Here is a 26,934-nt window from a genome sequence, read left to right as displayed (position 1 = left end):
CTCTAGTTGTTATATATGATTGCATTGGCAGTGTGTTAAGTAATAGTAGAAGTAAAAAAAATATATGGCTTTGTTTCTGACCTTAGTATGAATGTTTTTAGTGTTTCTGCATTAAGTAAATCACTGACTTTAGGACTGAAGCATTTACATATCATCATGATAAAGCTGTATTCATCCATGATGTCAAGGCTAAGGAAAAATGGGTGTTGAAACTACTTAAAGTCTTCAACTTATTAATCTGGAAAGTTTTCATAGATTTCTTATTATTTAATCATCATATTCATGGCATAGAATTTCTTTGCACTGTAGTACTGACTTAGTTCTATGATTTGGGAAAGTCCTTATTTTCCTTTTGGTTTTTTATTTTCTTGTGACCAGAGTACATTTCACATTGTACTTCCTCAGAATAAGTTCATGGGAGGTTAACTTTCTTATACATTAAAATTTATTTAAAATTTTCATACCTAATAGATTGGCTGATGGAATCATTTTCAAGTCAAGATAATTTCCACTCAAGACTTGAATGAAGTCTTCTATTTCTCTTTTGCATACTGCATTTAATCTCACTCCTCTGCCAGAGACCTGTGCCATCTCTCTCCCTTCATCTTCCTAAAAACTCATGATGAAGTACCCAGGTGTGAACTTTTTTTTTTCTCAATCATCCTATTAAGTAACTCAGAGGGATTCTAAATTTAAAACCTCCTCTCTCTTTTTAAATTAAAAAACAAAGGTTATTCCCTCTTTAGTTATTATTTCCCATTGTAGCAAAAAAAAAAAAAAAAAAGAGTGGTCCACCAAAGGTGACACATCCTAGTCCCTGGAATCCTTGAATATGTGATCTTACAGGGAAAAAAAGGGACTTTTCAGATGTGATTAAATTAAAAATCTTGAGATGGGTAGACTTCCCTGTTTTATCTTGGTGAGCTCAATGCTCACCAATGGATACCCATAGGAGGAAAGAGAGAGAGTCAAGATCAGAGAAAGGAATGTGATAGTACAAGCAGAAGGAGAAAGAAAGACACATGATGGAAGCAGACATACTGGTCAGCTCCACTGCTGACCTTGAAGATGGGGGAAATGGATCCTTTCCTATGGTTTCCAGGAGGAATGGAACTCCTAACACCTCCTTCTTAGGATTTCGACCTCCATAGCTGCCAGACAATAAACTTATGTAGCATTAAGTCACTAAGTTTGTGCTACTTTGTTATACTCACCGTTTAGATGGACTGGATCAATGCATGCATTTCTTAACTGTTCCTTCATACTCTTCATCTTTTTATCTTCTTTTTCTAAAGTCTAGGGAGTTACTTCAATTATATTTTCCAACTTTTTCCTGATTTTGACAAATTTTGACACTCATATCTTTAATATCTCAACTTTTCATTATTCCCTGACTTTTCCTTTTTTATAGGTTTCTGTTCTTGCTTTGTGAATGCAATGTCTCCTCAAATGTCTCAGGGGTTCATTTTTACTCTTAGCTTCTATTCACTGCCTTTCCAATCAATTTCTTCCAGTGTTAAATCTGCTCATCTTGGTCCTTCTGTATTGTGGTGATTGCTTTCTTGGTTGCCTGTTTGTACACATGTATGAAAGACAAAACTGTTGCCTCTCAAGAGCTGGCAAGGATTCCCTTCATGTTTCCCATTTTCGTTTACACAGCAGGCCTCTCCCCTTCCTGGGAAGGCGAGGTTGAGTTCTCCAGGTAGGGGTAAGTTATAGTAACTGACAGCCTTCACTAGAGGGTACCAAGCTCCCTTGTCTCCATTAAAATAACAAATCAATGAGGGCTTTTACTCTAGTGGATACTAACCCTCCTCCCAACTTCACCTTAGTTTCTTAGCAAGATGCCTCAGTTTGTTCTGTTATAACACAATATCATACTGTATGGCTTAGAAACAATTGAAATCTATTCCTCACAGTTTGAGAGGCTAGGAAATCCAAGATCAAAATGATAGCAGATTCAGTATCTGATGAGGGCTCTCCTCCATCCATAGATGGCCCTCTGCTTGCTGTGTCCTCATAAAGTGGAAAGGAAGAGGAAGATCTCTAGGGCATAATCCCAATGATCCACCCTCATGACCTAATCACCTCTTGCAGGCCCATCTCCTAATACCTTGGGGGTTAGGTCTCAACCTATGAGTCTGGGGGAGAGATTAACTGATAGCACAAGCACATCGTTGGTTTTGTCCTGGTGCAAACATCATTCCAAGGTCCTCTCTCAGGCACAGTGGAGCTGGGTTTAGAGGCGAGCAAAGAACTCACTCTTCCTATCTCCTGGCCCACTTCTCTTCTCAAACCATGGGCCCCGAGCTTTCGGTCCCTCCAGGTGTGGAAGGAGTGTAACATCTCTTTCCAAGGACCCCCTTCCCTGCCACATACAATCTCTTCTGCTAATTTGCTGGTTTGCAATCACCTCTGCTTTGGGGTGTCAATCTGCATGACAGATCAGTCTTTTTACTTTCTCAAAATCCAGGAAAGCCAAGACCCACAAGGACTCACCTGTGCCTCATACTCTCTGTTGCTTCTCCCTGCAATTATGTTATTGAGCTATTTCTAGGGGAGCTGAAGTGGGAAGGAAGTACAGCGGGTATTCAGTCTTCCTTTCGCACGTCTAGGCTGGGGCAATCCTCCAATCTGTCCGTATGTCCCTGACACACTCAGTCAACACCATACTCATGGTGACATGTCTGTTTGAGGGAGGAGTCCTCTTCCCTGACAAGGACAGAGCAGTCCCACAAATTAATTGTCTTCATTCAGCTACGATGCTCCAGCCCAACCTGACCTATAACCACTGGCTAACTTTTTGAATAAGAAACATAATTGACTGTAAACTCTCCGAGAGAGGGTTATCTTTGGCTCTGGGTTAAAGAAACCCTAACACCATAGTGGTGTCAACAAGGCAGCCGTTTACTCAATGTGGGAGGTAGAAAGTCCAATTTTGGAGGCTACACCATGTCAGGGACTCAGGCTCTAATTATATGGGGTTAGCTTACATGGCTTCCATCTCCAAGATCACCTCATGGCCCAACTATCATATTCATATTTCAGATAACAGAAGTAGAAAAAGGGAGGAAGGGCTCACAAATTCCTTTTATTGTTACATTCTGGCATGGAAGCTGCTTCATGACACCTGCACTCACCACCCCCACTCCACTCAGTCAGATTTGGTCCAGAGAGTCATGTGCCAAGCTTAGAACTAAAGGTTAAATTATTAAGGAAGGGAATCTGTATGCTGGAGGTCCTGACAGGTGCCATATCCCCTTTGTGATTTTTTTCTAGTCTAGAGATAGGAATCCTGGAACCATGCTCATGAATACTTGCCATCCACCCAGTTTTACCGTAGCCTTTGGTTCCAAATACATCACTCCATGTTACCCAGACCTGAGCAAAAGGTCTTTCTCTAAATTGGTTCAGAGTAGAAAGGACACTAAAGGATCAGGACAATCAGTGACCATATCCACAGTCAAAATTTTGGGAGTGAAGACTGTCGGTTTGAATTCGCCACAGAGTGACAAAGAGAAAGCAAATGGAAAATAAGTTGTTTCCCCCAGGTCTTTGTGTAGCCTGCCCCTCGCTCATCCGTTCTTCCTGCTGGGTCCCCAGGGTCTTGGCCTTGAGCTTCAGTTCAGCTGGCCCAGCTGCTTATGAAAGAAGAAAACAGTTCAACAATACTCTTGCCTGTCCCTCCCATGTAAACATTTTTAAAGTATTTTTTCCCACATTTTAGCATTTTGTGTTTTGATAAGGCCCATTTACTGCTGTTGGCTGAGCCAGAACAGTCTACACATCCCAGGGGAGGGCCTGCTGGAATAGAAAGAATTCCAGACTAATGAGCTGCAGAAATACGTGTTTGGTGACAAGCTGTGAACCCTGGGCCAGCCTCCCTGAGCTCATCTTCCCTGGGCTTTGTGTGGCAGCTGCTGCCAAGAGACAGCTCCTTCATCCCTGGCAGTTGGGACAGTATGGCAGCCCTGGAGCCCAATGCCTGCTGACAATGAGGCAGGATGTGGCCACGGAGCCCTGCTTCAGATGGGGACACTGGAGCTCAACCGACTTCCTGAGTGTCTTCTCCACATGAAGCCATCACTCTCCCCAACTGAAACTGCCTTTCTGGGCCTTGGTCACCTGGGACTACCTGAGAACTTTGGCTTGAAGTCTCAGCCCAGCCTTGTCACTAGAGCAGCTAAGGCTTCCTGAGCGCATCAGTGTCATCCCCCTTACCCCAGTGTGCCTCGGTGACATGGGTCCCCAGCTGGAGAGCATCTCCCAACATCCACTCCTCATCCTCCTTTCAGAAGCTGGCAGGGTAGGCGCCCCTAGAGGGGTCACCTTCAGAGGGCACAAGGACCCACCCAGGGTCAAGAGGCTGGGGAACAAGAGCACTACGAGTTGAACCTGTGCCTTGGGCTCAGAGCCTGCTGGGGTGGGCATCAGTGCCATTCATCCACCCATAGGCCACTTCTCCTCTGGGGTGTACTATATTTTCTGAAGTCGACAGCAATACAATTCTTACCAAAGTGCTCTTCTTGCAAGGAGACTTTGACAGTCCTGCTCAGAGGTGAGGGCCAGTTTCCCTCCTCTCCAATGTAGGCAGGTGTGCCATTTGGGGATCAGTGACACTCTGTGACTTCTGAGGCTAGAACACAAGGTGGAAGAGTTTCTCCTCGGTTCTCTTGGGATATTCCTATGCTGTGAGAAAGCTCAAGCTGGCCGTGGGGAGGCTAGGTGGCAGCCAGATCGCTGCATGCAGATAGATGTCTGCAGTGGTATGGCTGGGCCAAGCTCTCCATCTCTGAGCCTTGTGGAATGGGCACGATATAGTCTTTTTCTCACTGAATTACTAGGATCAAATTCCCATGGGAAAGGCCCATCCCACCCCCCACACAAGGTGGCACCCATTCAGAACTGGTCCCTTCTCCCTAGCAGAGGCTTTTACACCAAGCCCAGGCCCCTGTGACTAGAGGGTACAGTTCAAGTTCTAGCAGTATGCTCAATTCCTCCCGACTCAGAGCAGAAGACCCATCACCTCCTTCACCCCTTCCCACCCATGCCCCACCCTGACTCAGGCCTGCTTGAACACATCACCCAACAGGGGGCATCAGACCCAAGGAATGGGCAGTGCTTTAATAAGGAAAGCATAATTTTGCAGGCTAGAAGACATTCTCTTATATATCCATGGGGACTTAGTGCTTCCTCAGAAGGTCCCCTAGTGGGTGCTCAAGCCCATATCTCAGAGTCAACTCATCTTCCCTTTATATCTCCCCACCCCAGCATATCAATCATACCCAGCCTGGCAGCCTTTAGAGAGCAGTGGACATCCAACTGCTCTCACCCTATACCATCCATCCTAGGCTAGGATACCCCTCACCTCTCTCCTGGATCTACCCTTAGCCTGGCTTCCTACTTTCACACCACCCCCATCCTCACCCCATTTTCCATGCTGCAGAATAACCCAATTAAAACCCATCTTGGAACCTGTCACCCCTCTGCTAGAACCCTCAGGGGCTTCCCATTTCCCTGCAGAATGTGCCTCACTCTCACCTCTAACCTCCTCTGGTCCCTCTTCCTAACCCTTCAACTCAAGCCCCTGGCCTTCTGCTGTCCCCACCATACCAGACACTTCCCTCTCAGAGAACAACCTAGTGTCTGAGTTCTCTCTGCCTGGAAAACACTTTGCAAGTCTCACTAAATCATTTTTTTTTCAGGTCTTTATTTAAAAGTCACCTGCTCAATTTACCTATCTACCCACTATCCCCTCTCTTTACGGTCTCTTTGTCTCTGATTTTTATTTATCATGGTTGCCACCTGACCCACATACTTAGTACAATTTGAGCATCCTTAGTCCAAAAACCCCAGATTCAATACTTTTTGGTCATTAGAGACCTATAAATGGAAAATTCCATATCCAGAAACTTTGTTTCATGCACAAAATTATTTAAAATATTGTATAAAATTACATTCAGACATATGAAACACAAATGAGTTTCCTGTTTTGACTTGGGTGCCATCCCTACAATATCTCATTGTCGACATGCAAATATTCCAAAATCCAAAGCACTTCTGGTCCCAAACATTTCAGATAAGGAATGCCCACTCTGTATTTATTGCTCCTCCTCAATTAAAATACAAGGATGAAAGTGAAGGCAGGGCTCTGTTCTCATCTGTTCCTGGAAACGGCATGAAGTGGAAATGTACGACCCCCACGATGAAGTCCAGGTAGAGGAAGAGGAGAGCGGGGATGGAGTGAGAGAGTAGAACCCAGCTAGCTGTGAGAACTGGGTGGGGAGGCTCCAGCCTCCCTTCACCCTAGACCATGTGCCTTCTGCTCCTGTGTGTCCAACCAGTACTAATGGCAGCCTGGGGTCTGAGTCTCCCTTTTGGTGGGTAACACAGAGGGAAACCTCTGATTGAGGGACAGAGGCCAGGTTCACAAGAAACAGCAGGAACTTTGAAGGATCATCCAGAGAACAAGGGGTAGAAGCTTAGAATCTAGTGTGGCAGATCCGAAGCTCACAGCTGGCTTCTTAGCCCTCCTTGTGGCCCACCCTGGCAGACCAGGAAGAATAAATGCTCTGTGCACAAACAGCCCTTAAACCATCGGACCCTCCCTCCCCGTGTCTGGTGTTCCCCTGCCCCACAGGGACCCCACCCTCACACACCTACCCAACCAAGGTGAGCTAGCTCTGACTCAGACCCCACCCATTATCCTGTACCCAGCGGTGGAAGGAGGTTAGGGAGGGTTTCAGCACCCCTGGACCTCATCTGGGGACAGGCCTGGACCTGGAGCAGTGGGTGTCAAGGAATCCCCCAGGGCTGGACTTAGCACCTGTGTGGGCAGGATGGCTCTGGGAACCCAAGGGGATTATGTGGCGGTTTGGCAGGCTGAGTGCAGAAAAGTCAGCGATGCAGCTACCAACCCCCATCTGCGGGGGTGGGGGTGCTTGTTTTCAAAAGAAGTCCAGCTCCCCTGGAGGGGGGTTGGGCATCATGGCCCTCTGAGAGCTCTGCTCCACCTCTCTGCCCAGCCTGTACCTCCTCCAGGGCAGCCAGTACTGCCCTATCCACGAAGGCAGGGTGAGGGACTCACACTCTGCCTGGGACACACAAGATCTTCTGGCCAGGGTATGGCTAAGCTCCTTGGGCATAGTCTCCAGGAAAATCTACCTGATGATGCAACCTGCCCAGCAGAGCTGATCAAAGGGAGCTGCGTGGGCGAGCGCTCAGAAGACCACAGGGCTTGCCCAGCGCTTCCGGGCCTGACTGTGGGTTCTGCCCGCCCACTGGGCGCCTGTGGCAGCAGTGGGGGTGGGGGAGGGGCGCTGCAAAGTGGTGGACTCCTTTTGCCTCTTCTAAGCTCTAATAGCCTTGGCGTCCTGCTTGGTTCCTCCAGGGCCTAGGCTTCTTTTTCAGAGTCAACCCCTAGTAACTATGGCTGAAGAAAAAGGTGGCTTGGAAGAACTTGGTAGCAGCATAGTACTCGGAGCTCTAGTATGAGAGGGTGGCTCTTGTCCCTGTGGAGCTCAGAAGTCAACATGACCTGGCTCCAGGTCGAGAACCCTGGGGTTGGTAGCAGCAGCACCCAACAGGTTCCTGGAACAGAAGCTGGATGGGAGCCTGGCTGGCGGCTGCTGGGTTGGCTGTAGAACGACTTCCTCATTGCGTCCCCAAATGCCATCAGCTGGCTTGGTTTGGTTGCCTTCTTCCCCAGTGCCATCTAATGTCGCTTAGTGCAACCCACATTGTTTCTGCTCTCTCCCTGAGTAGCCCTGTCCCTCTGATATATGACCTTGGTGCAATGGCCTCATCTCTGAAGACTGGGCTCAAGAGGACTAAGGGCAGTAGGGGAGTGAGTGGAGAGCATGAAAACATCAATTACGGGCTCCACCTGGAACATGGGGTGCTTTGTGGTAGGAACCTGTCCAGGCAAAGGTCTTATCCCAGAGATCAGGCAAATTACTAGGTAGCCATTGGAGCAGAGCCTGAGCACCAATGTGTGAGCAGCAGACACCTTATTAGGTTAATTATGGGCTCCTGGGCTCCCCAGTACTGCGTAATACACACGATAAAGTCGGGGTCGGTCAAGGGAGCAGCTCCAAGGTGATGTTTTCCTTGGGAGGTGATTTTGCTAAAGATCCTCAGGCTGAATCATGGGGGGGGGGGGGGGAATGCCTGAAGAAACGATGGGAGGAGGTGATCCCTTAAAGAGTTGAGAAGTTTGCAGATCCCACCCCCAAACCTTGCTTCCCCCTGCCCCCTCACACACACACACACACACTTTCTCATCTGTAAAGATCTGTCAAGTTCATCCCTCTGACATTTATGATGTGCCAGACAGGAACTGCTGGCCACTGGATAAGATCGGCAATTATAATGATGATGGTGTTAGTGATATAACTAATAAGATAAGCTTTACATTGTACACACATTAGCTCATTTAGACCTGGAAACAAATCCATCCTCGTTTTATACGTGGGGAGACTGAGACTAAGGATGTTAAGCGACTCGCTAGCAGCCAGGAGAGCCTGAAAATCAAGAAGCAGGACGGGGCTAAAGGGTAAGCAGGAGCAGAGACCTCCTAGGACAGACAGACTTGTGGCACGTGGAGAACCAAGCGACCTTCCCTCAAGGTCAGATGACTCGGAAGGCCACTGGCTCCGCCTTCTCCAAGGCTGCTAGGCCTCTTGACTGGCAGCCTCTGCCACAAGTCACTGGGGAGCTAGGAGTGCCAGCGAGTTGTGGGCGGGGCCTGGAGCACGCAGCCGGTAGGTGGGCGCGGTCTGCTGCTCCTGCAGGGCTTTTAGGGTAGGGTAATTAGCCTGGCTGCTCAGGCTGGGCGGAGTGCCCGGGAGCCTGCCAGGCCCGCCACGCTCTTGAGGGCCCTGGACCTGGCATGTTCTCACCCACTCTTTGCCACTTGCCCTGGTCAATTTCAAGCCCCATGGGAAATGATCTCTGGGACTCTAACTGTGTCAGTGTCAGAAGATAAACCTGTATTGGAGAAGGGAGTGTGTCCCCTGGACTTGTGGGGACAGAGGGAGGTCCCTGCGCCACCCACTTCTCCAAGTTGGGCCCAAAGCTTGAACGCGGAGACCTTTCTTGCCCAGCCAGTCTCCTCTTCAGCCCTGTTGTCCCTCATTGGCCCGTCTCTATATACAAGGCCTGACACACAGCGCCACCTAGTCCCCTTCCTCTCTGAGCACCCCATATCACACTCCCAGCCCCATTCTCCAGATCCCAGAACCCTCCTCACAGCCTATGTGTCCCTCTTGGGCTGGGAAGCTGGAAGACAGGAATAAGGACTCATTCTTTGCTCAGGAAGGATCCACCAGGCTGGGACAGAGCCAAAGACATGACAAGACAGACAAGACAAAAGACCTCTTACATTGGGGGCCACAAGGAAATAAACTCCAGATCCCTTCCCTAAAATCCTTGCGTCTCCCACACCACTACACCAGATTTGGGTTCATTTTTATTATTTTTATTTTTTATTTTTTGTGTTTGCTTTTGCAGCACAGGGGATTGAGCTCAAGGTTGCTCTATCACTGAGCTACATTCCCCAGCCCTTTTATTTATTTATTTTTTATTTTGAGTTTTTGCTAAGTTACAGAGGCTGGCCTCCAACCTGCCTCAGCCTCTGGAGTGGCTGGGATTACAGGCCTACCTGCTTCACCATGTGGTACAGTTTTCAAAGAGGAGGCACATCAAGTTCCCCAATATTGGACCCAACAGGCTTAAATGGACTTGCTCATCTCCTCTCATTGCTTTATTTTTTCATGAAATAAAAAGAATGGACACAGCCTCGGTTTATAATGCTGATTTTTTTCAGGGTATTATCAGGACCAGCAGCTGTAGCACTCCCTGAGAATCTGCTGGTAAGCACAGGCCCTTCCCTGACTCCCTGAATTAGAAACTCTGTGTTTAACAAGCTCTGCAGAAGATTCTGATGCCAGTCATGGTATGAGACCTCATGCTTTCAAGCTTCCCTCTGATAACCCTCCAACCTGAGCCCCACCATTGAATCCCACAATTCTCTTCCTTCCAAGTTCAGCAGCTCCACTCAAAAACTGCTCCAGAGCTCCCCATCAATTCCTTTTGTCTATGAACCACAAACATCTGTGACTCCTGGATCTCCTAATCTGTCTAAAAGTCTCTCTCATCAGTGGTAGGATTTGGGTGTGTGAGTGATGTGGAGTCAAAGCCCCTCCTTGGCTTAATAGGCTGGAAGCCCCTGCCCTATAAAAACTTATCTTTCATCCAGGCTGGAGGTCACAGGAGGTCACAGGTCTATCTCTATGCTGGTCTCCTTTCTTCAAAGGCAGTTCCAGGCTTCTAAGCAGGGACAGAATGGGACACTCTGCAACCTCAGCTCACCAGAGACATACGAAACAGAAAGACCTTGCAGTGTGAGGATGAATTTCATAGCAAGGTACAAGACCTACACTCCAAGAGGCCACCTGCCTGGGTACTCTGACCCTCCTTCCACTGCCTCTGTCCACATCAGTGCTGATAGGATTCGATTTCATGGCCAACCCAATCCCCTATCCAGCTAACCATGCTGAAAATGTGAGTCACATCACACAGGTGTAAAAAGTTCCTGGAACTACTTAGCCCTATTCCCAAATCCCAGGGCAGAGCCTTCCAAGTTCCTACTGGGCCCTGCCATCTCACCCACCCTTTCTTTGTCCCCATGTCCAACTAAACCAGCCATCAGATGATGTATGGCTTCTGTACCAGGTATGCCCTTTGCTCCTGAATCCCACAAACACTGGTACTTCCTCTCCGCCCAACTCTGTGCATCTCCTGGGTCTTTGTGTCTTTTCCTTTGAAGTAGTACCTTGTGTCCTTGTCCTCTCCCTGACAAAGTCCTCCATCCATCCCTTGAAGGCTATCTTACTACATCTTCTGTCTCTATAAGAAAATATCTGAGATTGGGTAACCAGTAAAGAAAAGAAGTTTATTTGACTTATGTTTCTGGAGTTTATAAAATCCAAGAGCATGGCATGGCATCTGGTGAGGGCTTTCTTGCTGCATAGTGACATGGTGGAGTGCATCACATGGAAAGACAGAACAAGCATGAGAGCTTGAATCTTTCTTCCTCTTCTTACATAGCCACCAATGCCATCATGGGAGCCCCACTCTCATGACCTCATCTAATCCTAACCATCTCCCAAAGACCTCACCTTCAAATATCATTAACATATGAATTTGGAGATTCAGTTTCCAACACCGGTATTCTGGAGGACAAACATTCTAACCACAACAAGGGCTCATCCATCACTCATCTGGAAGTGTTCTCTGCCCACCTCCCCAGCCCCTGCCACAGGTTCAGGTACATAGGTGGCATGAGTCAGAGAATGCAGCCCTGCTCATCAGGAGCTGAGCAACACTGGCCAAGTGATCCTGCGAGCTTGTTTTCTCACCTGTACAGTGATCCTTCCCACGTGTTCCTTAATCATTCCCATGCTCAATAAATATCTATTGCACATCAACTAGAGTCTTCAACGTTCTCAGACACAAAGGAGGCTTTTTGTGCTCTGAGCATTTTGATGGAGAAGACAACTAACACCCAACAAAACCCATAAATATAACAAAATGGCAGTCAGTGAGGGGAGAAGGAAAAGAGGATAAAGTTTCAAGGGGCAACAGGGGCTCCTTCAGACGGGGGAGTCAGGGGCCTCTGAGAAGAGAGGAAAGGCAAGAAGGAACTGGCAGGGAGAGGTAGGAAGGAGTGCCCACTGGGAGGGAGCAGCCCGTGCAGTCTCTAGACCCGAGCCCCTCAGTCATTCCAGGGACAAACAGGCCAAGGAGGCTAAATGGTGGGGAGGAACCCCGAGGCAGTGACAGATCTGCCCCCGAGAGGGCAGCAAATTCAGGTGGTCAGAGCCACTAGGCAGAGGGTGGTGATTCTGAGTGATGGGAACAGGTTGGTGGCATTTTTTTGGCTGTGGTGCAGATAGACTGAAGACACAGCCAGATGGACTGATGGCTATATGCCAGTGCCAACGGCGAAACAGCCCTGGCTGGATGGCAGGGCTAAACCCCGCGTGCCAGAGCAGTGAACAGAATTCCCTAAACCCCCACTCGAGCCTCGAATTCCACACCCATTCACCAGGAGATGTTGAGATCCTCAAAGGGGACATTTTGTGCACACAATTCAAAACTTTTTATTTAGCATTTAAAATTCTGTAAGTTGATATTCACTAAATTTACAAATGTTAAAAGTTCTAGTTCTTTCTTCAGCTTTTAAATTCAATTTACTAATGTACTTATTTTATAAAGAAGCATAGAAACCAGGAGGCATGGCACTTGCCTGTAATCCCAGCAATGGGAGGCTGAGGCAGGAGGATTACAAGTTTGAGGCCAGTCTCAGCAGTTTTGCAAAGCCCTAAACAACTTAGTGAGACCCTGTCTCAAAATTAAAACTAGGAGAGGGGCTCAGTGGGTAAGTGCTCCTGGGTCTAATGCCCAGTATCAAAAAAAAAAAATAAACAAACAAAAACTCTACAAATTTGTACATTTAATTTTAATTTGCTTTTTAAAAAAGTCCTCCACTGATCTCAATAACAAGGAATAAGGCAAAGGAAGAGAAAAGAAAACCCTTAAGTATTAGTTATAAATCTAACACATTAAAATATTATGACACGTTCTCTTAGTGTCCCAATATTTTATAAGACTTAGATTTCAAGTTAAAAATCTCAAGTCTAAGTTAATCACTCAATTACAACTTTAAAATTTCAGTAAAAAGCTGGCCTAAGGAGTCTAATGAGCTGGATTATCTTAAACACCACAAACACTGACAAGACCCAATGCACATGTTTAATAAGGTTAAAATTGTGGGTTTGATTCTCGTTAACATTTGGATGAATGATTCTACGATTTGGTTATCCAAGACAGTGTCAGAGTTACCTTCCCGAGGCACGTCGGGTTACATTCTTGGCTGGCAGAGAGTTCAATGGAGTGGCCCTGCTTGGCTGGCACCCAGCCAGGGGGCTGAGACTGTGTTGAGGTTGCTCTGCCAATTCCTTCCACGTGGCAGGAGAGGGGGAGTCCTCCTCTTCAAGTCCCTGACTCTGGTCACAAGTCACGTAATTAGAATCTCTCTTCAGGAAGCTCACCCCACCCCGGCCCATGCTTTATTGGGTCCTGCTAGTCATTTATTGCTTCATGTGGTTCTGGATTTTCTTCTGGACTTTCCAGAGCCAACAGGTATTTAAGTGGCATCTTGATGACTCTTCCCTAACTGGTGATACCTGACGGAAACTGCTTGGTAGTGCTATTCCCCAAGTGGACATAAAGTGTCTCCCAAAAGCTCCTGCATTGATGCAGGGATATTCAGAGGTGAAATAATTAGATTATGAGAGCTAGAACCTAGTCAGTCCCTCCGAGTTTGAATGCCCTGACTGGGTGGTAACTATGGGTGTGTGAGGGATGGTGACTTGAGGAGATGGGTCACTGGGGGCATGACCTGGAAGATTCCCTCCACCAGGCACTTCTGCCGTGATGTGCCTGCTGCCTCATCTTGGGCCCAGAGCAGTGGAGTCACCCGCTGTGGACTGAACCTCTGAAATCATAAGCCAAAATGAACTTTCCCTCCTCTAAGCTGATCCTATCTGGTATTTTGGTCACTAAAAAAACCTGCCTAACACACTGAGCCCTGATGATCTTCTCCCTAATCAGGCTGTCTTCTCCCCAAGGCAACGGTGCTGCTAGTGGCCCCAGCCTGCCCCAGCCGGATATCCAGCAGCAGGATAGGATGACAGGGTGTCCCAGCTCTCTAGGGCTCCTGAATATGAATGTGCATGGAAACAAACTCCTTTCACCAGCCATGGGGTACCCTCCCAGAAGCAGTATCTCCTCAAGCTTCTCCTGGCCACTGGCAGGATAGGAAATGTCCCAGTATCCCTCCCTCCAGTTGCTTCCTATATTGGGTTGAGGGCCAGAAATGGAGGGTTTTCTCAGGTACCAGCATCTTGGGTGGCCTGGGGAGCAGTAAGGAGAGGGATCATCCAATGCCAGCAAAGAGGCCATAGGAAAGGCCACCACAGGTGCTCTGGATGCTGACTGCTGTGCAGAAGAGCCAATGTCGTCCTCGTAGGCTGAGGAAGTTGCTGCCTCAGGAAGCAGAGGCCTGATTGACCCATGACAGAATGGTGGGCTCAGGCCCGGGACACTTGCATCAAGGGCTCATGAGGGTCAACGGTCCAAGATGGTAGTGAACATGGGACTGTCACCCTCATTTCTATTTCATTTTATCAAATGAATTTTGATATGATATCATTAAATGAAAGCAAAAGTGGAGGTAAAAATGTTCACTCTAATGATCAGAGAAATGTGAAGTAGAACCACAGTGAGGTACCACTTCACATCCATTAGGATGGCTGTTATCCAAAAGTGGACAATAACGAGTATTAGGCCATGGAGAAATGAGACCTCTCCTAGATCACCAGTGGGAAAGTAAAATGGTGCAGCTGGAAGCAGTCTGGCAGGCCTTCAAATAGCTAAATGTAGAGTCACCACAGGACCCAGGGTCTTCAGGTTTGGGTATATCCTCAAGGGAAATAAATACATGTGTCCACGTTAAAAACTTACACAGAAATGTTCAGAGCAGCATCATTCCTAACAGCCCCCAAACAGGCACAACCCAACATCCACCAGTTGTGAATAGATTCAAAGAAGTTCTATCCATACACTACGTCATTATTTGGCCACAAGGGAATGGAATATAATGTGCTACCACATGGATGTTTCTTAAAAATATTATGCCACTGTTGGAGTCAGCTTTTTCATTGGTGCAACTAAAAAAACCTGACAAGAGCAATGTAGAGAAGGAATAGCTTATTTGGGACTCACAGTTTCGGAGGTCTCAGTCCATAGATGGCCAACGCCATTGTTCCGGGCCAGAGGTGAGCAAGGACATCATGGCAGAAAAGTGAGGGGAGGAAGGCAGCTCTGGACATGGGAACAGGAAGCAGAGAGAGAGGGAGAGATCTTCAGTCACCAGGGACAAAAAGGAGCCCCTAAAGGCATGTCCCCAGTGATCTACTTCCTCCCACCACACCCTACCAGCCCACATTTATCACCAGGTTAATCCATATTAGTGAATTAATCCACTGATTAGGTCACAACCCTCCTAATCCACTCATTTCACCTCTGAACATTCTTTCATTTTCTGACACATGAGCTTTTGGGGGACACCTCATATCCAAACCATAACAGCTACATTAAAGCAAGATACAGAGGCCACAAATGGTATGACTCAATTTATATGAAATATTCAGAGGAGGCAGACCCATAGGGACAGAAAGTAGATTAGTGGTTGCTTAGGGTGGAGGGGGATGGGTGATAGTTGTGTGCAAGATTTCCTTTATGAGGGACATTCTCAAATCGACTGGGTGATGGTCGGGTATGTCTGTGAATATATTAAAATCCATTGAAGTCTGGTCATTAAATGGATGAATTGTATAATGTGTGAACTATATCTCAATAAAGTTGTAGGAAGAAACACACCTGGAGAAATGTGGCTTCCACTCTATTCCCTCTTTTTACAAAAATGAAATATACATAGATGCATAGATATGTACACATATAACTTTTTAAAAATGTTCCCTACTTTCTTAAACAAGTAGTAGTATCCTCTGTGTACTATAGAACTTTCTCTTTTTAATTTTTTCTTTACCAAGCCACACCCCTAGCTCCCTCACATTCTTTTTGATGGATGTATAGTACTTCAAAGTGGGTATATTAGGCATCACAAAATATGCTACCTAGAATAACCTTGCCTGTCCTTTGCTTCGTCTCCATCAGAGTGATTCCCTGGGAGAGGCTCGTGAGTTCCAGGGCCGCAGGTGTGGTAGATACTGCCGAATTCCCCTCTGCAGGTAAGAGCAGAGTCAAGGTGCTGTCCCTCCAGCCCCATGACAAGTGCTGATTCTCCACATATGCCTTGGTGGCCTCATCTGTAAACCAGGTTGCTGAGGGAATGGAGTGAGTCACACGGGGCCCAGTATTTAGAAAGCATCTGGGATCTCAATGGTACACAGGATTCCCGCGGGCTTCCTTCTTATCACCCTCACCCTCTAGACTAAGCCAGCCAACGTGTGGCTGAGAAAGTGCTGCTGGCCACTCCAGAGGAGCTTCCTCTTTCATCTTAGGGAGTGGAAGCAGCTGCAGCTGTCGCTCCAAAGCACAGTGGGGCTGGGCCTGGAGGAAGTGGGGGGATAAATGGGCTAGTGAGAGGACCTAGAAGGGATGTGGGAGGGGGTGGCCCGACCAATGCACCCATCCTCTGGCCAACACGTCCTCGGGGATCAAAGGATGACTTGGGGAGCAACTTGAGAGTGATGGGAGGGGTGCTCCTCAGCTGGAATTTGGGGATGGCTCTCCAGTGAGAGGCGATCGAGTGGAGGCCTGCGAGAAGTGAGCAGCAGGCCTCCATATCTGGAGAGGAGAGTGCCTGCCACGGCCCCAGAGACCAGCAGCCTCTTGCTGTAGACAGGAAACTGCAGGGAGGCTCTGCAGGATGGGGCTGGCAGGAAGGTAAGGACGGACGAAGCAGAATTTGAGAGGAGAGGCAGGTGCCTAGATCAGGAAGGGTCCAGAGACCTTTGGGAATAAGAAGGGATCCAGAGTTAAAGGCTATCTGAGAAGGCTTGACTGCGGACAGGGGGTGGCTGGTGTCTTAGTCCAGGAAAGAGACCCTGGAGTCTTCTGGGTGGAATCTACTTTGATGGTGGAACCAACAGAATTTACACCTACCCATCTTCATGGGTAGCAGATCCTCTTTTGAGCCTGAGCATGAATGAATCTAGAGCTTCTAGCAACAGGTCCCCTCTGCTGAAAAGAGAAAGAAAAACAACAATTAAGAAAAAAGAAAAACTTCTAAAGCATCATGGCAGAAGCCCCCACTGTTAAAATAATTTGAACAGACTCTTCACTGAATTTCCAAACTATCACCTGCTCAAGTCACTCTGCTACTTGGTCTCTATGTGCGTCTTGCCCAAGATATCTCCAGGGTTCCTCCTGACTATCCCCAGACAGCTCCAGCACAGGGAGGAAGGAGCCTGAGGAAAGAAAGAGCAGCAGTTGTCCCCAGCATGACCTTTGGGGACAGGAAGAGGCAGTAACTCTGGGTACCTGCAGGCCTCTGCAGGGGCAGATGATCACATGATTAGAGGTCAGGGTCGGGACCAGAGGAACCTGGTGAGTCCAATTATAAGGACACTGGTCGGGGCAGCCTCCATGCTGGAACAGGTCATGATGGGCAGGGCAAGTTAGGGCCTAGAAGTGCAGAGGCCAGTCACATTGAGGTGAGGTGCGGAGACTCTGAGACCCAGGCCCCCTCAGAAATGAGAAGGGTGGAGTCACCCCAACTCTCCCCGAGGGTCTTTGTCAGCACCTTAAAATTACAACATGCAAAGATGGATGCGAGTGATGATCACGATTACCTGAAACCACCACACAGCATCATTTTTCTTTCATGGAAGTAGTATGCAGGGTGGGGGTCTCAGGGTAGGTGCCGCCTATTCTCGGGGGTAGAAGGACTTTTGGAAGGTCAGAAACACAAACTCTAGCAGCCACAGTGACAGCCAACCAGTTCTGAGGCCTACAACCAACTGCATCCGCACCATGAAGGCCAAGACAGAGGCCACCCCCCCACCCCCCCACCCCCCACCCACCCCCACTGGAATGTGAGCACGGGGAAGGGGCAGGGTGAACACTCCAGGGGATAGGGATGTCCGGTGGTGGTCACAGGTCAGGGTCCCATAGGGTAGGGCCAGGCTGCCTTCAGGGCACGGGCTGCTGTGCAGGGGTGGAGGGAGTGGGGGGTTGGGAGTGTTGTGTTAGAGACTGAACAGGACACGAGGACATGAGGCATTGTCATCTCCCCCAGAGGTCAGTGGCCTGTGAAGGAAAGCAGAATCTGTGGGCCTTAGACAATGTGGCCAGTCTGCATTGCAGGGAATGACACATGTCAGGACCCCTCCTCACCAGAGGTCTCCCTACAGTCACCAGTGCTATCTCAACCTATCAGGCCACACAGGAATCACAGGCCTTCCTGGTTTCCTGGAAAACCCCTCAAGGCAAGCAGTTCATGAATTCCAGGAATTTACTAGAGCCTTGGGAATCTGTGGAAGGGCCCCTGGCCTGTTCCCTCCCTCTTGCTCTCCCTGTTCCTGGAGCCCCTGATGGTCTGAACAGGGCAGTACCCCATAGTATCACCCCCAGCCCCCCAAGGACTGACAGACATAGCTTCTGTGCACCCCCAGTCCCTAAAGCCCAACCCACAGCTTCCTCAAGCTCCCCATAGTCCCACCCCCAGCTTCCCACAGTCCTACCCATGGTCCCCCCAAACCCCACCCTAAGCCAATCCACAGTCCTCCTTGGCCCCCCACAGTCATTTAAAGCCCCACTGAACACCCCCCAACTTCCCACACAGCCCTAACTCAGAGTTCCTCTCAGTCCCTCAACACCCTCCCCATAACTTTCCAGAGCGCCCTTTCCGCTCTCCCCAGATCCTCCATCTCGTCCACAGCCCATTGAGAATGAAGAGTCCTTTCCTGTATCAGCAACCTAGTAAGGATCAGGACAAGGTGCCACACTGAGGGGGGCCATGGGCACTTCCTCAGCACAGATGCCAAGAAAGTCAGGGTCAGGGCATGATGTGTGGTCTGGGCTTCAGAGGATGAGTGAAATTTGAGTCCAGAGGCCTGTCTCAGCTTGGGAGCAGACCAGGAGAAAAACAGGAAAGTAAACACAGGGCTAATCCAGAAAGAAAGAGTAAGAGATAGGAAGATCAATTCAGCAAGTCCGCCTTCAAGTAACATGGAGCCCATAAAGGAAAGAACAGTGAAGGAGGAAAAGGAGCAGTGATGTATGAGACACATTTCAGACCTACAGAGACAGAGTCTTCAGATGGAGGGGTCCATGGAATACAGGCTGAAGGAACAATGTCTGCTCTTAGAAAGGGCCGTAAGAAAGTGCAGAGCAACAGTGGACAAGATCAGCTGCCTGACTTCCAAAACAGTAAAAAGTAAGATGTTTGCTGCAAAGGCTGAGAACCCTAGTGCGTCAGACTTCCCATGTGTTACCACGCTCCCAAAAGAACAGGAAAGTAATTTTGAACTTAGTTTTCTATATTGGGCTAAATTATCAATCAATAAGGGGCAGAAGAACAATATTTTCAGAACTTTGAGGTTTCAAAACAGCCAGATGTAGTGGTACGTGCCTGTAAACTCAGCTGTTCTGCAGATGGAGGCAGGAGGATCACAAGTTCAAGGCTTACCTCATCGACTTAGAAAGACCCTGTCTCTCTGGGCTGAGGTTGTGGCTCAGTGGTAGAGCACTCGCCTCGCAGCCTCGCACGGGCGAGACCTTGGGTTCCATCCTCAGCACCACATACAAAAAAATAAACAAGTGAAATAAAGGTGTTGTATCCAACTACAACTAAAAAATAAATTAAAAAGATAAAAAAGAAAAAAAAGAAAGATCCTGTCTCAAAAATGAAAAAGACTGGGATGTAGCTCAGTGGTAGAGTATTCCCAAATGGAAGGAAAAAAAAAGTATTTAAAAAAAAGAATAAGTAAAAAACAAACCCACCTGCCACAATCCTTTCTGGGACCATTATTTGAGAATATATTCCAGGAAAGTGAGAAAGAAAGATATGAGATTTATACTATGCACTGACTCACCAGAGGGTGGTGAGTCTCAAGTACTATGTGTAGACTTGGGATGGGGAGGAGATTAGAGAAGGAGAGGAGGCAAGGGGACAAAAAGAGTAAAACTGAGGTGAGGCACAAGCATGTTATTATTCTGCAAATAAGAGGTAAGGAAGTTGGGCAAGGGCTGGGGATGTGGCTCAAGTGGTAGCACGCTCGCCTGGCATGTGTGCGGCCCGGGTTCGATCCTCAGCACCACATACCAACAAAGATGTTGTGTCTGCCGAGAACTAAAAAATAAATATTAAAAAAAAATTCTTTCTCTCTCTCTCTCTCTCTCTCTCTCTCTCTCTCTCTCTGAAAAAAAAAAAAAAAAAAAAAGGAAGTTGGGCAAGGTGGCATACGCCTGTAATCCCAGTGGCTCAGGAGGCTGAGGCAGGAGGATTACAAATTCAAAGCCAGCCTCAGCAATTTAGCAAGGCCCTAAGCAATTTAGAGAGACCCTGTCTCAAAAAAAAAAAATAATAATAATAAATAAAAAGGGTTGAAGATGTGGCTCAATTGTTAAGTGCCCCTGGGTTCGATTCCTGCTTCCAAAAATAAACAGATAAATAAATAGGTAAGGATTAAAAGCTATAGAAAAAAAATTACGTGTATAAAAAAATTAAGTGTATAATAAAATACATAGCAAACTAAAATGTGATATGACTTGGAGGTACAGATAAAGTGAAAAATGGATTCACCTAATGAATTTGCTCCTTTATTTGTTTATTTTTATCTTGTAAGAGGTTCTTACTGTATTCCTCATGCTGGCCTGGAACTTTGGAGCTCAAGAGATTCTTCCTGCCTCAGCCTGCTGAGTAGCTGCACCAGCACAACACCAAACCCAGCTCCCAATCTGCTCTTGATCCTGGGAATGTATTCTTTGAGTGAGCTGAGATGGAGGTGTCCACATTAGGCTCCCTGGGCTCAGTTTCCCTGTGCAGTGAGTACTGTAATATTGGTGGGCTCAGCCCAGGGTGGAACCATTGGAATCCACCTTTATTATAGTCAAACTTTGCAAAAGCACCTGGGGCTGCGGGGAGTGAGTAGAAAGGGAGTCAAAACACAGAGCAAAGGTGGAATAGCAGACAGGAGAGAGAAAGTGTGTTAGTAGTTTCAGGGAGAACCTTCCGGAAGAGTTGAAACATTCCCCATGAACGGGAGGTGGAGAATGTGGGAGGGACAGGGAGGAGAAGGAGCTAATTACTGTATTCAGCCTCCATATCAGAGAGTCGGTATATCTTATCAAAGGCTCATAAAACACAAAACAGGAGGACCAGCATTTTATTGAGGCTTAAGAGAATGGCCAATGAAAAACAGAAAGGTAAGAAAGGGTTTAACCCTGCCTGGGATGGTGGAACTGGTGTGGAAGGTAGGGTAGTCAGAGGTGGGAGAGGATGGAGAGAGATTTTACCATTAGGTTTTGTTTTGTGTTTTATTTGCTTTTGTAAAGCCTATTTATTGGGGGTTACTTTGACTAGAATTTTCAAATTTAAAAACTAGAACAAATCGAATTACTTTCCAAGTCTTTGAACACCGTGACTCAACACTCCCTAAAATACACGGATTTTGCTGTTTGACTTCTTTTAAGGTTTCCACTGCCTTTTCTCAGTTAGTTTTACAACCATCACCAAATGTAGACAGACCATGCCTTCTTTACCCTATTGTTCACAGGAAGGAAAAACAAACAGTTTCCGGTGCTTGTCCCAGGGCACAGTGCCATCTGGGGAGAAGAACAGCAACCGCCCTTGGTGTTCAGGAGTCTGCAGGTGCCAGGGCGGGTATCTGCCATCCCTTGCCACACTAGGGCAGATTCATGAAAACTGCTCTTGTTTCAGAGGCATCTCATCAAGGAGCTCAGCCCCTTCTCCTCCCTGGCTGGAGACAGAGCAGTCGGTCTTTCCACCCCCACCCCATGTTATTTGGTGGCGTGTGTCCAAATTAGTGCTGTGATCCAGCGGCCAGACTCCCTGGAAGCACTCCTATGTTGGAGCAAACCTCTGCCCAGTGAAGGGTGCAGCCTGGTCACAGCCATCTGTACACACATCTGCACATTGCAGTTGGATAAGCCCAGGTGACACACACGGGAGCCCCATCCTTAGACCAAGTAACTCAAATGTTTCCTACTTAGAAAAATACAGAGAAAGGAAACAATAAACCCATTGCTCCCGACAACTGCTCTAATAAATCCTAAATCAATGTAATGTTGCAGGCCACAGTTGAAGCCCCCTTGGGCCCCTTCTGAACCACCCTGTCCTGACCTTGGGGTTAACCTTCCCCATGTGATTTCATGGTGGGTAGGATATTTGTCAGCTCAGGCTACTGAAACCAACTACCATACACTGGGTGACTTAAACATGTATTACTTACATTTCTGAGGACAGGGAAGTTCAAGATCAAGACCTCAGCAGATCCAATGTCTGGTGAGGGCATGCCTCCTGGGTTTTTGCAGAGGGCTGCCTACTCCTTGTATCCTCCCATGGCCAAGACGGAATTTATCCCTCTTGTGTCTCTTACAAAGGCACAGATTCAATTTAGGAGGATTATGAAATCATGAGATCCACCCTCTGACTTCATCACTTCCCAAACACTCCACCTCCAAGCACCATCCCATTGGGGAATTAGGTTTCAACCTATGAATTCTGGGTGGGGTGGGGGTTGGGGGAGGGGGACAGGCATCCAGTCCATGGCAGGTTTGGCGCCAGGAGGAGCACCTGGCGTTGCTAGGTATGTTTCCTGCTCCTTTGCAGCTTGCTAACTTGGCGGTGCCACTTTTGGATGGTAGTGTGACACATCCAGCTTTACATCACGCCATTGCACTGATGTATAGGTGACCATGGGGGCACGTATGCATGTGAACTCATGCTGGGGTCAGGTGGGGTGAGTCCCAACACCCTTTCCTCAAGGGCAGGGCCGTGACTGCTGGTGGAGGTCCCTGGGATGGATTTGGGGCACATTGTACCTTGCCTTTGGCAAGATCTTTGCCTCACAGAAGTGCTGCTGAAAGTTGTATGTGAGTAGTTTGGAAAACTTAGAAAACAAACAAAAACAAAGAAATAAGTCATCTGGCTTTTCATTACTCTAAGATAACAAGGGCTGGAGTTTAAGTCTCTTGTGTGCCTTTTTTTGTGGGCATGTCTATATGACAACATAATCACATAGAGAAAAATGTTTACATATGATGTGGTTCTACTTTGCATAGTGTTTTGTAACCTGCTTTTAAAATTTTTTTTTTGTAAAGCCAGCAATTGATATGGGAGAACTCTTAAGAGTATGTTTATGGTTAAAAGACAGACAAGAGGCAGGGGACAGTTCTGTTCATCAGTGTAAGCTTGCAATGACAATTTGCCAAAACCACTATTGTGAATCAGTCAGCAACCTTGTGTGCAGGGATCTGTGTTGATGATTCTTCCTAAGAGGTGCACAGGGAGCAGCTGATTGTACAGGTCATATTGATATTTATTGTGGATCCTCACCTGGTGCTCCTGGAGAATTCATAAGTAAATCATGACCCAAATGCTGTGAGGTTGGGAATGGAAGAAATTAGGATAGGGACAGTCATAAAGAATGAGCCCCAGAATTATCAAAAGACAAAAGATAACAAGTGTTGGCAAGAATTTAGAGAAAAGGGCAGAATCCTTGCATCCTTTTGGTGGGAATATAAATTAGTACAATTAATATGAAGAACAATGCACAGGTTCCTCAAAAAATTAAAACTAGAACTACCGTATGTTCCAGCAACCCCATTCTGGGGGAATACAGTTAAGGGAAATGAAACCAGTATGTTGAAGAGATATCCACATTCCTGTGTTTAAACTGCAGCACTGTTCACAATAGCCAAGATAGTGAAACAACCTAAGTGTCCATCAACTAATGAATGGATAGAGAAAATATAGAACATATACACAGTGGAATATTATTATTTGTGTCAATCAAAACATTTTTAAAGAAAGGAAGCCCTGGAACTGGGATCAGGAGACCTACTGAGGTCACCAGGGCTTCCCACCTGTTTGGAAATAAGAGCAATGATTGTCACTGCTCTGCGCTGGCCGTCTCTAGGTGCCAGGAGGTCTGAGTGGGTGGGTGCAGCCTCTCGACACACGGGTAGCCTAGGGAAACCATGGCTATGTAGGTGAAAGGCTTTGCTTGGCTGCTTGGAGGGCTCCAAAGGGAGGCCTGAGACCCACAGTGCCTGGGACTGGTCCCCAGGGGGCAGTTTGTGTGTCATCTTGGGGGACACTGTATTGGAAATGACAGGCTGCTGGGCATAGGCCCATAACAAGCAACCAGAACAGAGATGAGTGTCCAGCTCCATGTTGTTAAGTCACTGGTCTTCTGGGACAACCCTCTGATGACAGGGAATAGAAAGGGGCACCCCCAAATTAGTTAGAATAATTCTCTCTTTAATCCAGAGTTTAAGGCAGTGGTGGTCAATGGACCCATCCGATCAAGATCCTTCCCTGACTTTTGTCAGTATGTACTCTGGGAAAGCCACTTTACTTCTTCAAGCCTCATTTCCTCTGTGACCCTGAATGAGGAATGTTCACACCTCCCTCTGAGATGGCTCAGATGACAATGACATAACAAGTTCACAGCATGGCACCTAGTCTGCAGTGGGCAGATGCATGTCAAATATTAAGGGAAAATGGAGAAGCTGGACCACCTGGTGCCTGCAGGTGTCTGGGGCAGGGGACTGCCATGTGGGCCAGTCAGCCTCCATTTCCCACAGTTTGGTCCTGGTCCCCTCCATATTGAGATAGTCCAGCAGGGCTTGCTCCCCACAGATCCCTTTCCCAGAAAATATGGGAGTAGAGGCCAGGTCCTGAGGGGGCTGAGGGCCTAGGCACAGGCACAATTCCAGCCGCCTTGGCTCCTGGCACGTAATGACTCCTGAGAATTTCTGATAACCTGATACAGTCCATGGCCAAGACTGGTTACTGCCATGGAAGACGAGCCTCAAAAGACTTCTCCAAGGCTGCATGGACAGCCTCTTGAGAGCTGAAGGCTCAGGCTGGTTGTGCCTGGCATGAAGATCCAAGTCCTTTCCCCAGCACTGTGAGGTCACCACTGTGAGCAAGGCTCTGCGCACTGGGCGGGCAGTGGCCAGTCACCTGGGTGCCAGCCCTCGAGGACCAACCTGTTTATAAGAACTGTAGCACAGTGATAAATAATTTCATTGGTATTCTGCTTTTCAAAGGTGAGGAATTAAAGGAAAATACTATGAAGGACTAAAAAATCACAGCTGGAAGAAACAGTTTAGTTTAATTCAACCACATATACTTCCCTTGTAGGGACCACAGGGGTCTCCACCCAGACAGGAGGCAGTTCATCCAACCCTGCGTTTCTCTCACGCAGCCTGCACTGCTGCTCTGTTCCCTGGGCTCAGGAAGATGTAAGAAGGACCTACCGGTGGTGGGAGAACCTTGGATTATCCGGTGGGCCAGATGCAATCATAAGGGTCCTCATAGGGGGAAAGCAGGAGGTCAGAGAGAGGTTACCCTGGCTGGCTTTGAAGACAGAGAGAGGCCACAAGCCAAGGAATGTAGGTGGCTTCTAAGAGACTCCAGGAGGAACTAACTTTGGTTTTAGCCCTGGTAAGACTCTCATAGCTAAGACCTCTAGAGCTATAAGAGAATAAACATGGATTGCTCTAGGCCAATGTTTGTGGAAACTTGCTACAACAGTAATAGGGAATTAATCCAGTTCCCAGATTTTGAACACTACCTTCTATTTAAACATACCTGTCTTATCACTACTGCTATGGAATCTTGCTCCCTGATCTGTGATTGTGCAATAAAATTGGGCAGAGAAATTACCCCTGCCAGGAAAAATTGGGTGCCTTTACTGGGTGTGATCACTTTCCCACTAAGAAGACCTTAGGAGTGGGGCTAACAGTAAGAACTGTATCATGGCGTACATGTGATGTTTGACGGGGTGGAAGGGGATAGAGGCGCCCTCTTCCTCATTACATATGAGTGTAAATTACGCACTGCCTCACCTATTATTCAAGGTCCTCAGCAGTCAACCCCAACCTACCAAAGGCCAATGCATACTCCAACATTACTGACAGACTAGGAGAAAATGTCTGAAGGTCTTGACGATTATGCCCCAGTGAGTCCCCCTGGAAAACCCTGTGGCCTTTCCTTTGTACACTCACCAGGCTCCTTCTAGAATAAAATTATTTCATGGCCTTTCTAGCAAGCAGTGCTTCAGCACCTGCTTGAATTCCTCCAGCAACAGGGCAGTCACTGCCAGCAGGCCAGCACTGAGGGACAGTGCTGTTTCAGGACTCCGCCTGCTAGAAGGTCATCATCAGATGCGACCCCTCAATCATTAGCACTCGGAAACAAAAATCAACCTCTTTTCTTTATAACTTACCCAGTCTGTGATATTATATTATTGGCAACAGGAAACAGACTCAGGTCAGTGGTAAGTCCTTTCTTTGAGAGGCAGATGTAATTTGTGGGCCTGGGCCAGTCTCTGTCCTCTAGGATGACAGGAGCCTGTTATTCCCTCCACCAAATGCTATCCTAAACCTGACCAGGATGCCACCAGCCTTGGCCCTTCACCTAATGGCAAAATTTTTGACTTTTTAAACCAAGTTCTGATAAAAAAAAAAAATGCAGAGGGATTCAGCCTCAGGAATGTCCTGAAACTGATCACTCAGGACCTTGAGTCACAGAGGTCTTGCCAGCCACAGATCCTCCTCAAAATGCTTTATTATTGTGCCTACTTTTCCTCATTGTCTACAGGACAATGAGAAGAAAATGTGCTATGTGGCATGTAAAACATACTAATATATTTATTTATTAAAACACCACAACAGTAAAGCCTCTGGCTTGCTGTGATGGTTTAGATATGGAATGTTCCCCAAAAGCTCATATATTGACGGTGATGTAGGGAAGTTCAGAGGTGGGACTCATTAGTGGATTAATCCATCTGAAGGATTAATTATTTGAATAGACTACTGGAATGATACCTATAGGCAGATGGGGCATGTTGGAGGAAGTAGGTCACTGAGGATGTGCCCTTGGGGACTGTATCTTGTACCTGGTCCCCCCACTCTCTCTGTCTTTCCTGCCATGAGCTGAGCAGCTTTCCTTTGCCACGCCTCCCCCCCCCCATGATGTTCTGCCCCTAGTCAAGCCCAAGGCAATGGAGTTGGCTGACCATGAACTAAATCCTCTGAAATTATGAGGCAAAATAAGTCTTTCCTACTCTAAGTTGTTCTTGTTGG

General features: G+C 47.5%; 1 long non-coding RNA gene across 3 annotated transcripts in view; it reads right to left on the bottom strand.

Moving 5' to 3' along the window:
* LOC120886918 (uncharacterized) overlaps positions 1–16,839 on the bottom strand; it is a 66,624-nt gene extending 49,785 nt beyond the window's left edge. For 2 of the 3 annotated variants that reach the window (XR_013439489.1, XR_013439490.1), the window contains exons 1-2: positions 16,756–16,839; positions 14,851–14,949 (exon numbers count right to left, since the gene is read on the bottom strand). This is a non-coding gene — a long non-coding RNA (uncharacterized LOC120886918). Of the gene's footprint in view, positions 1–14,850; positions 14,950–15,764; positions 15,873–16,755 lie in introns of all 3 variants that reach the window. The other variant, XR_013439491.1, reaches the window with a different exon arrangement.
* Positions 16,840–26,934: the final 10,095 nt, after the last annotated feature.

This window comes from Ictidomys tridecemlineatus, chromosome 5, assembly GCF_052094955.1.
Source record: "Ictidomys tridecemlineatus isolate mIctTri1 chromosome 5, mIctTri1.hap1, whole genome shotgun sequence".
Lineage (NCBI taxonomy): Eukaryota > Metazoa > Chordata > Mammalia > Rodentia > Sciuridae > Ictidomys > Ictidomys tridecemlineatus.
Note: the sequence above shows the minus strand (reverse complement) of the source record. Positions and strands in the feature narration are given on the sequence as shown.